The sequence below is a fragment of the Antennarius striatus genome, chromosome 21 (assembly GCF_040054535.1).
Source record: "Antennarius striatus isolate MH-2024 chromosome 21, ASM4005453v1, whole genome shotgun sequence".
In the NCBI taxonomy this organism is placed as follows: Eukaryota; Metazoa; Chordata; class Actinopteri; order Lophiiformes; family Antennariidae; genus Antennarius; species Antennarius striatus.
Window position 1 is genome coordinate 4,443,324 of NC_090796.1, and position 11,125 is coordinate 4,454,448.

At 45.1% G+C, this 11,125-nt stretch overlaps 1 long non-coding RNA gene across 1 annotated transcript; it reads left to right on the forward strand.

Annotated features, from left to right (window-relative positions):
- Positions 1–4,343: 4,343 nt before the first annotated feature.
- On the forward strand, positions 4,344–9,622 carry LOC137588485 (uncharacterized). Its single transcript, XR_011034059.1, has 2 exons — positions 4,344–5,023; positions 7,731–9,622. It is a non-coding gene; the product is annotated as an uncharacterized lncRNA (long non-coding RNA).
- Positions 9,623–11,125: the final 1,503 nt, after the last annotated feature.

The following is an 11,125-nucleotide window of genomic DNA, read 5'->3' on the forward strand; positions in this document are numbered from 1 at the left end:
AGAAGACATACAAAGGAGCAGACGAAAACCTGCGGCTAGCTCGCGCATGCGCAGTTCATCATGTTTGGCCCATTCCCCACCCCTACACACATTTTTTGCACAAATCTGTTCAATATGTTTAGAAATACACTTCCTGAATCCACTCTGCTATCTGTGCCAAACTTATCTTCAAAGTCCCACTCCTCCACAAAGTTAGGTGTAAATTGGTTCATGGCTTTTTTGGGTAATTATTGAAAAAATCAGCTTTTGGAGATAAAGTCAGAGAGGCCAGACTGAGATGGTTTGGACATGTCCAGAGGAGAGATAGTGAATATATTGGTAGAAGGATGCTGAGTTTTGAACTGCCAGGCAGGAGGCCTAGAGGAAGACCAAAGAGGAGGTTTATGGATGTAATGAGGGAAGACATGAAGGTAGTTGGTGTGAGAGAAGAGGATTCAAAGGACAGGGCCAGATGGAGGAAATTGATTCGCTGTGGCGACCCCTGAAGGGAAAAGCCGAAAGGAAAAGAAGAAGAAGATTGAAAAAATCAGCTTGCTTTAGCAATGCTAAAGAGCATTTGATCCATATTCCTTGAATCTTTCTTGCTCTCGATATCTGCTGGTATGAAGTGTCACTGGCCAAGCATGAGCAGGAGCACGCAATGTGCAGGTTACTGTAGCGTTCTGATTAGACAGGAATGCCTCTCTGTAAAAATAATGTGGTTGAGTCGGAGCAAAAGTTCTCCCCTCTAAATGTTGTAAGACTTTTGATTAATTACACGTTTTACAAGGCAGTTTAATTACTCAAGCACTACAGAGCTGATGTCATGATGGCAGATTGATTTTAAAGGTAGAAGTTGTTGAAGCCACTGGTGTAGAAAGTCAATTCACACAAAACTCACAAAACTGACTAGTGGGTAGATTGGTCTCACAAAACTAACCAGAAGTGCTAAATAACATCAGACTCTACTAAAGAATTTGTAGTTAATATGACTTCCTCTCTTACCTCAGTTCATATCCATTTAATTACAGTGTAGATGAGATTATTTGTAATGAGTAAGAAGTATTTTCATTTGTTCATTCATCTTCCGAACCTCTTTATCTACCATAGCGGGTCACGGGGAGCTGGAGCCTATCCCAGCTGTCTTAGGGCGTGAGGGAGGGCAAACTCCGGGCAAGACGCCAGTGCACCACGGAGCCACACGAAGACAGACAACAATACAGGCTCACACTCACACACTACGGGCACTACTAAGGCCAATTAATTTGAACCATATGTTTTTTGGAGGTGGGAGGAAGCTGGAGAACCCAAAGAGAACCCGCGCAGACATGGGGAGAACATGAAAACTCCGCACAGAGCGGGACTTGAACCCGGAACCACCTTGCCGTGTGGTGACAGCGCTACCCACTAAACCACCGTGCCGCCCTTAAGTATTTGTATTTATTTAAAGAATAATGACAGGCAGAAACAGGAACAAAAATATACCTAGGGGAGCAAAACATTAAATGTGTTCATAGCTACCACCCCCAGTGGTCACATCCTTTAATGAGTTCTCCCAATGATAGACAGTACGTAATATATCATAGTCATTATCTTCACAGGAGGTCTTCAATAAGGTCTGCTGTTGCTAATGAATTCCTTAAGCAATGTTTCTATCTTTCAAACAGAAGCTGATTATCCGTCTCAATTCTGCAGATATAACCAAATTTAAGTAGTTTTTTTTAAAAAACAAGATAACCTGACAGTCTCTTAGAAACACAACTGGAGAACAAGTCTCTGTGTGACGACTTTTTGATTTCTTTTTACTGCCGTTTTATGAGGTCAAACTTACAGTTATACGACATGTTAGCTGTGTCTTGAGATTAGCAATAGGAAGATGATGTTTTCAGGCACCGACTGGTTGAATAGAGCTGCTAATTAAACTCAACCTCCTTTTTTCGTCAGAAATACTTTCAACAAAGACACGTCTTCTCATACAACAGGTTAAAAATAAATTAAATATAAAACATAGAGACAGACACAGAGCTGAACCTATGGACTGATGGGCGGACTCTTGACCATAAAACCATGACCTTCATTCCACTTGCTGTGAATCCACATTCCTACCTGCCTGTGCAGTTAACAATGCAGCGTAACTTCATCTCGCTGCCTTGGCCCTTGCTTGATAGAATGATGAGAGCTGCAGTAATGAAATCACAGTGCAGTAAATGTCACAAGGCAGTAGATCACTTGGAGTTGATCAAAAAACAGTTCTCAAAACATCCTCACTTTCTGGGTCAGCAGGTTTAAAACTGAAAAAAAAAGGGAGGTGTCTTAAAAAACACACACACCATGGGTAAACTCGTACAGTCGCCGTAAAGTCAGATCAAGCAACATCAGCACATTATGGTCACGTTATAAAGGTGTTTTGGAGGATTGACATCTAATTACTGTGTGGGATTGGATAAACCAGTGTTTTTCAACCACTGTGCCGCGGCACACTAGTGTGCCGCTCGATATTGTCAGGTGTGCCGTGGGAAATTATCCAATTTTTGTGCCTGTGCGGTCTACCGCCTGGCAGAGTAATCATGTAGTACTCTTCCATACCAGTAAGCGGCAACAGCAGCAGGTAGCTAATTGCCTTGTGCTTGGAGACAAACGAATTAGTGACGCATGGATGCAGCGACAGGTGGATACCAGGACGACGGTGAAAGTGATGGATAAGTTTTTGAAGAGGAAAAATGCTGACTCTGAACTGGACCCTGGACAAAATCCAGACCCAGATGAAGGCCCTAGTATGAGTGGAGGTCATAAGAAAGCAAAGACGTTCAAGCAAAGTATCTGGTGTGAGGCAATATAATGAAAGCTATCTTTCATTGGGATTTACTTTTACCGGAGATGCAACAGCACCGACTCTGTTGCGCTTGGTATGCGCTGAAAAGCTCTCCAACAGTGCCAAGTAAGCTTAAACGCCATCTCCAAACGAAACACCCTTCACTTCAAAACAAAAATGTGGAGTATTTTGTTCGCCTGCGTGAACACAGAGAAACAGATAACTTTCATGAGAAAAACCGCAAAGGTAAACGAAAGAGCCCTTAAAGCTAGCTACAAAGTTGCTGAACTTGTGGCTAAATTAAAAAAGTCCCACACTGTGGCAGAGCAATTAATACTTCCCGCCTACAAAGCCATTGTAAGTGATTTGCTCAGACCCGAAGCGGCTAAAGAAATAACCAAAGTCCCTCTCTCAGATAACACAATTTCCTGACGTATTGATGAGATGTCTGCAGACATCGAAAGTGTGGTTTTGGACAAGATCCGTATCAGTAATAAATTTGTGTTGCAACTTGATGAGTCTACTGATATAAGTGGACATGCTAAACTCTTGGCCAATGTGCGTTTTGTACATGGAGACACAATCGGAGAAAACTTTCTATTTTGCAAGGCTTTGCCAGGAAAAACAACAGGAGTGGAAATTTTTTGGGTCACATCAGAATATCTGGGAAAAGAAGGACTTAAGTGGGGAAACTGCAGGAGTGTCTGCACTGATGGAGTTGCAGCCATGGTTGGGCGCACCAAAGTCTTTGTAAGCAGAGTGAAGGAAAAAACACCCCAGATGTGATCATTACGCACTGTTTTTTACACCGCGAAGCCCTCGTAGCCAAGACTTTACCAGTAGACCTCTCTCCTGTGTTGGAGGATGTTGTGAGCATGGTTAACTTCGTAAAGTGAAAAGTCACATATTTGCAGCTTTGTGTGAGGAAATGGGAGCGGAGTATAAAGCCTTGCTGTTTCATACGGAGATCCAATGGTTGTCGCGCGGCAAGGTGCTGGCCCGTGTGTATGAACTGCGAGGGGAACTTAAATGAGGGGTCCGATTACGCAAAGCTGCTTGCAAGTGATAAGTGGTATGCAAGGCTGGCATACCTGTTAGATATTTTTCATCATCTGAATGAACTGAACACACGAATGCAAGGCCGAAATGAAAACCTGCTTACAAGTACAGATAAAATCAATGGATTCCGTCAAACGTGCACCTCTGGCAGCAACATGTGGAATGTGGCAATCTTGAAATGTTCCCACTCACCAATAAATGGCAAGATGTTTACACTGCTGCACTGTGTGAGATAATAGTTAAACATTTGAAAACTCTTGAGGAGAAAATGTCATCTTATTTCTTTTCAGCCTCCATGGAGTGCCTTGACTGGGTTAGGGACCCATTCAGCTCAGCATCAGCTGTAGGAAAGGACATAACTTTACAGGAGCAGGAGGAACTAACTGAACTGAAACAAGATCGTGGTTCCAAGCTAAGCTTTGCTGATCTACCTTTGGACAGTTTTTGGTTGGCAGCTGCGAAGGAGTTCCCCATGTTGGCCAATGTAATGGAAATTTGTATTGTGTGTGTCCTGATTTGACTCTTATCATGTCATTACTGAGAACTTGCTTCAAAACCTCTCCATGCAACTGCTGGGCTAAGTCACATCTTAGTTTGTTTGGACAAAGAGGTCACAGCAGGTCACAACCCATCCAACCAGATGGAGAACCAAAGGAGAACCGATGGAGAGGAGATGGAGACCTGTTTTCAGTCAAGGTGTAAGATGTTTTATGGGTGCATGAAAGCCTTTAAATTACATTCCAATGTGTAATAAAGATCTCTTAGTTTTCTTAGTTTTGGTGTGATAGGTTTGGTGCATTCCAAAGGTGTAAGGTCTCCTGATACAGATGGTTTACGAGTGTGTGAAAGCCTCCTACACTGCATTCTCGAGGGTGGTGATGTTTATTCCTCAGCAGGGGGTACCACCAAAAGGAGGGCTGCCTGAGAGCTGGAACTGGCCATTCCTGCTCGCATGCAGGCCTTTCTTCTTAAAAGGTATAAAAGGTGAGGAGTTTCAGACTCAAGGAAGAGAGTAAGAGAGCGAAAGGGAGTAAGACTCAAGAAGAAGTGAGAAAGAAGGTAATAGAGAGAAAGATAGGAAGATAGAGAGAGTCAGCTGCGGGTTACAGACGGACGCCCAGCCTGGTTGAAGCTACTCTGCCTGGGTTGTAGGCTCTCCTTCCCTGTGTCAAGGTAAGAGGCCAAGCATATTTGGAATGCCACCATATATTGCCTTAGCTCAACCAACTATTTGTTTGTTTCTGTGCTCTGTGGGGAATTAAACTACAAGTTTATTCTAGCATCATAGAATTGTTTCTGTGCTCTGTGGGGAATTAAACTACAAGTTTATTCTAGCATCATAGAATTGTTTCTGTGCTCTGTGGGGAATTAAACTACAAGTTTATTCTAGCATCATAGAATTGTTTGTTTGCATTGCTGTGCGCTGCGGGGACTAAACGACACATTTGGTCTAGCATCATAGAGGTCTTTGACTTATTGTTTGTTTGTTTGTTTGTTTGTACTTATTGTTTCTTAGTATATCTATTCTCTGCGTGTAATAAATCACACATTTATTATAGCCCTAGAGGAGTGGCTTGATTCATTGTGTGAGTGAGTTTTCTGTGTACCCACCTCCTACGAACCTATTTATTCAAGTTTTTCACAAAACAATTGGCGTCACGAACAGGATCCTTATAATCAATTTTAATCGTAAAATTGGACTTTTGAAGGTTGGAGGATATACACAGAAAACCATGTTTAAAAAGTTTTGGAAGCGCTCCAAGGAGGCTCCAGAGGCAGGGAGACAGAGAGAGATTCTTGTTCCCGGCTGGGAAGATGCGCATTGGAAAGAACTGGCGTTGTGTTTGCGAGATGGTGGTGGTCGGCCCGAGCCGTGGGCTGACTTGGTGAAGGATGGTTCGGTGGCGTCTGTAGTTAGCGTACTACAGGGCGTCCCGGTTTCATCCACAACTCCCCTGGGGGGAGTTCAGCGGCGCATGTGGATCTGCGCCGAGGCTTGGCGGCAGCAGAGTGATGTGAACGCTCAGTTGCGCCAGCAATTGACTGCTTTGCAGCAGCAGAGTGATGAGAACGCTCGGTTGCGCCAGCAATTAACTGTTTTGCAGCAGCAGAGTGATGTGAGTGCTCAGTTGCACCAGCAATTAACTGTTTTGCAGCAGCAGAGTGATGTGAGTGCTCAGTTGCACCAGCAATTGACTGTTTTGCAGCAGCAGAGTGATATGAACGCTCAGTTGCACCAGCAATTAACTGTTTTGCAGCAGCAGAATGATGTGAGTGCTCAGTTGCGCCAGCAATTGACTGCTTTGCAATGCAAATACGACAAATTGGCAAAGCTGACGGACCGTGCGGTCACGCATGTGTCCAAAGTAAATCGCCAACGACGGCGTAAGGCGCCACGGCGTACTGAGACCACCCAGATACGGTCGTTCGTGTCTCGGGTGATAGATGGTGATCCGGTCACCTGGGATCCGGAGACCTGGGACGGAAATGTCTGGGATGATTCTGATGATGGGGAGTGGATCGATCCAGCCCCCGAACATCCGCCGCTCCGTGCGAACCCGGTGGTCCGACGGAGGCGGATGCAGCGGATGATTCCTCCGGTGCGTCGGCAGGCGATAGACGGGGCGGGCAGGCTAATGGTAGATGAGCATGGTCAGGCTATCATGGTTGATGAACCCCAGCCGCAGCCAGACCCCGAAATTTCGCGAACCTTGGAGGATTACACCTCCGAGGAGGTGGTTCATTTAACGTCTCGTTTCCGGCAGAAGCCGGACGAGCCGCTAGACTTGTGGCTAGTGCGCTTGTTGGATGAAGGAGGGTCGCAAGCGGAAATAGACGAGGGGGACGGGATGAGATTTGCGGGGTTATCACGAGATACAGCAGTAAATGCTTCGTATCGACAGCTGGTACGCTATCGCGGAGCTGATATGACGACAGTTCTTGCTCTGTACGCGGAAGCTATCCGCGAACAGCACCCCCTGCCCTCGGACTGGCCTCCGCTAGACCGAATGTGGCATACCATCCGTGAGGGGATGCAGCGATTATTGAGGCTCTGTGTGCGGGAGGCATTAATGGTGGGACCGGTGGATGACGTGACTGCTTTGGCTGTCCCCAAAACGGTGAGGGATATGATGATAAAGACCTCACCCCCCCCATACAAGTCTTTGGTTTTGTCCCTCATGTTGGGATCACCCGATCGCCCCATGGGTGAGATTCGGGGAATGATGGCAGAACTTGGGTCGTTAGGAGACTGGGACCAGGCTCCTGTTCGATACCGAGAAGACAGACGGCGCGTCCCCGAGCGGGAGCTGCCTGTGCGTGCTCTGAGGGCCCCCATGTCCGGCTCCTCTAGGCGGGATCTGTGGAAGGCGTTGATAAGATTGGGAGTCCCTGCATCTGAGATAGATGGACTCCCTACAAATGAGCTGAGGAAACGCTATGCTAAAAGAGGGTTAAAAGTACATTGCATGACGGAAATAAATCAGTTCGGGCAGCTTTTGAAAACCCTAAAGGAGTTAACCACGGTAACTCCCTCCGCTCCTCCCATGGAGGACCGGAACCGGTCCCGTCATTCCGGCATGAAAAGGGAGGAGTCAGAGAGTTCAGATTCAAGGGAGGAGTCAGAGAGTTCAGATTCAAGGGAGGAGTCAGAGTATTCAGATTCAAGGGAGGAGTCAGATTCAAACGACAGGTTAGTGAGAATCGCTAAAGCCACAGCTCCTAAACGGAAGAAGGGGAAAAATAAGGGCAAGCGTAAAGCGCACCTTTACCCCGACTTGACTGATTTACTGCTTGATATGTAGGACCAAGACAAAAAAGATTCTTTGCCCCAAATGGGGCAGAGAGATGTGCAATTGTGTCTCTTATTTCTCACTTACAGATTTAAATGTTCGAGGCTGAAGTGACGACATGGTCACAACGGAACTCATACACCATGAAACCGGAGGACAGCCCAGTCTACACAGATGCTATTGGCATCCCATGTGGAGTTCCAGATGAGTATAAAATGAAAAATCAAATTGCAGGTGGACAGGTCCCGACCAAGTCACTGAGCGAACTGGAACTGCAGTCCGGTTGCTAGGAAAAGGGGGACACGTGGTTCCACATCTCATCTACCGGACCAGCCAGATCCGACCCAGGATCTGCTCTCCCTCCACCAGCTAGTGAAGGTGCCACTCCAGACCCTGATCTGGAAACAGGTTGCAGCTCTTGCAACCCCAGAGAGTTCCTCGGCTAAGGCAACGGCCTCAACTGAGGACATCGTGTGTTGAGTTGTTGAGGACGTCGGCTGTTTTGGTGTGAGTCCCCAACGGTGAAATAGAGAAGCATCGAACGGGCAGTGGGCAGACTGGAAATGCCCCCGTCATTTCAGAAGGCAGAGCGGGAGGCCCTATTGGCGCCCGACTCCAACGTGGGAAACACTGCTGGCATCATCCATTCCTCTGCTGGAAAGGGGGGCCAGCTTTAGTCAGTGAACATATAGGATACATATAGGATCATCACACTGAGGTGACCCAGTGGGGCCACGTTTTCAATTGGTAGTTACACACATAGGTAACACAACACTTATTGTTTCTTATCTACACTTAAGTAGTTATAGCTCACCACATTAAGATGACAGGCCAAGGGGTGGAGTTTAATACAGATGTCCTGATTGTACTATGAATGAAGAGTCAAAATCAGGCCAAGGGGTGGAGTGTAATGGAAATTTGTATTGTGTGTGTCCTGATTTGACTCTTATCATGTCATTACTGAGAACTTGCTTCAAAACCTCTCCATGCAACTGCTGGGCTAAGTCACATCTTAGTTTGTTTGGACAAAGAGGTCACAGCAGGTCACAACCCATCCAACCAGATGGAGAACCAAAGGAGAACCGATGGAGAGGAGATGGAGACCTGTTTTCAGTCAAGGTGTAAGATGTTTTATGGGTGCATGAAAGCCTTTAAATTACATTCCAATGTGTAATAAAGATCTCTTAGTTTTCTTAGTTTTGGTGTGATAGGTTTGGTGCATTCCAAAGGTGTAAGGTCTCCTGATACAGATGGTTTACGAGTGTGTGAAAGCCTCCTACACTGCATTCTCGAGGGTGGTGATGTTTATTCCTCAGCAGGGGGTACCACCAAAAGGAGGGCTGCCTGAGAGCTGGAACTGGCCATTCCTGCTCGCATGCAGGCCTTTCTTCTTAAAAGGTATAAAAGGTGAGGAGTTTCAGACTCAAGGAAGAGAGTAAGAGAGCGAAAGGGAGTAAGACTCAAGAAGAAGTGAGAAAGAAGGTAATAGAGAGAAAGATAGGAAGATAGAGAGAGTCAGCTGCGGGTTACAGACGGACGCCCAGCCTGGTTGAAGCTACTCTGCCTGGGTTGTAGGCTCTCCTTCCCTGTGTCAAGGTAAGAGGCCAAGCATATTTGGAATGCCACCATATATTGCCTTAGCTCAACCAACTATTTGTTTGTTTCTGTGCTCTGTGGGGAATTAAACTACAAGTTTATTCTAGCATCATAGAATTGTTTCTGTGCTCTGTGGGGAATTAAACTACAAGTTTATTCTAGCATCATAGAATTGTTTCTGTGCTCTGTGGGGAATTAAACTACAAGTTTATTCTAGCATCATAGAATTGTTTGTTTGCATTGCTGTGCGCTGCGGGGACTAAACGACACATTTGGTCTAGCATCATAGAGGTCTTTGACTTATTGTTTGTTTGTTTGTTTGTTTGTACTTATTGTTTCTTAGTATATCTATTCTCTGCGTGTAATAAATCACACATTTATTATAGCCCTAGAGGAGTGGCTTGATTCATTGTGTGAGTGAGTTTTCTGTGTACCCACCTCCTACGAACCTATTTATTCAAGTTTTTCACAAAACAGCCAACAAAGCTATTGTTGGCCAATATAAAGCCAACATTGCTCCCATTTTCCACCACATACCTGTATGAGGTGAGCTTTTCAAGTCTGACTGCTTTAAAACTAAACTGAGAGCTGTGGAGGAAGAGCTTTGTGTATGTCTTTCATCAATTCCTGCCAGGATATTAGCTCTGTGTTCATCCAAACAGGCCCAGGTTTCACACTGAGTCAGTATAAATATGAAAAATTGTAAAATACTTTTTTCTTTGTGTTTATTTGATTCCTATTCAAGACACTATAATATAAGTTTTTTTTGTTTTTGTTTTTTTTACATTTTCAGCTGGTGGTGTGCTGCGGGATTTTTTCAATGAAAGAAATGTGCCTTGGCTCAAAAAATGTTGAAAAACACTGGGATAAAGAATTATTGTAAGCACTGGAATGCAGCAGGAGGGAGGAGAACATGTTTACGCTTCTACTGTTTAGAACCGCTTAGATTTTTATAAGCAGAATAAACCAAAGAAAGTGTTAAGATGACATATTGGGATCCTTTTCTTTCATATGTCAGTAGACAGCATTAATTGGAAAACAGGCTGCGGTCTCCTGGAGACAACACGTTGCTATTATTAAACTTAAAATCCTTCTTGTGGCGCAATCAGCATAATCCTTATTATTGCTTCCAATCAAGCCGGAGAACAGGCCCATTTGGACTTGGCATCAGCACAGCACCGTTTCCACAGAGATGCAGCTGGAGTCCAAACATAAAGCAACATGAAGGATGGTGTAAATGAAGGATGAAGCAGCAGGGAGGAACGCTGCTGTGCAATTATGCAGCGTCTCCCTCAGCTCTGACGTTTTTACGCCAACGTCACGGCTTATACATGTTTAGCTCAGTGAAGACACACATACGCACACCAACAAGATGCGTTCCTTTTCTGCGTAAGCATTAGCGCTCTTTCATGTTGAGCTGAAGTCTACAGAGATTAATCAAAATATAACAGAGAAGGGAGAAGAGGATGAATGATTCATCAGGATGAAGACGGATAGAGATAAATAGACGGATGGGTGGATAGATAGATAGATAGACAGACAGACAGACAGACAGACAGACAGACAGACAGACAGACAGACAGACAGACAGACAGACAGACAGACAGACAGACAGACAGACAGACAGACAAGACAGACAGACAGACAGACAGACAGACAGACAGACAGACAGACAGACAGACAGATAGATAGTTAGATGTTTTCTTTGCTAAAAACCAATGTGAAGCAGCTGAGTGGATCACTTCACTTGTAATGGTGAAACATTATTCAACCTCGAGACGTGTACAGAACAAAATGTACCACAGCTTGTATGATTTCTGAGCTATTACCGTGAGCTGTAGTGCAACAGGAGTGAATGGACAGAAGATTTGCATACAGAATATGGTTC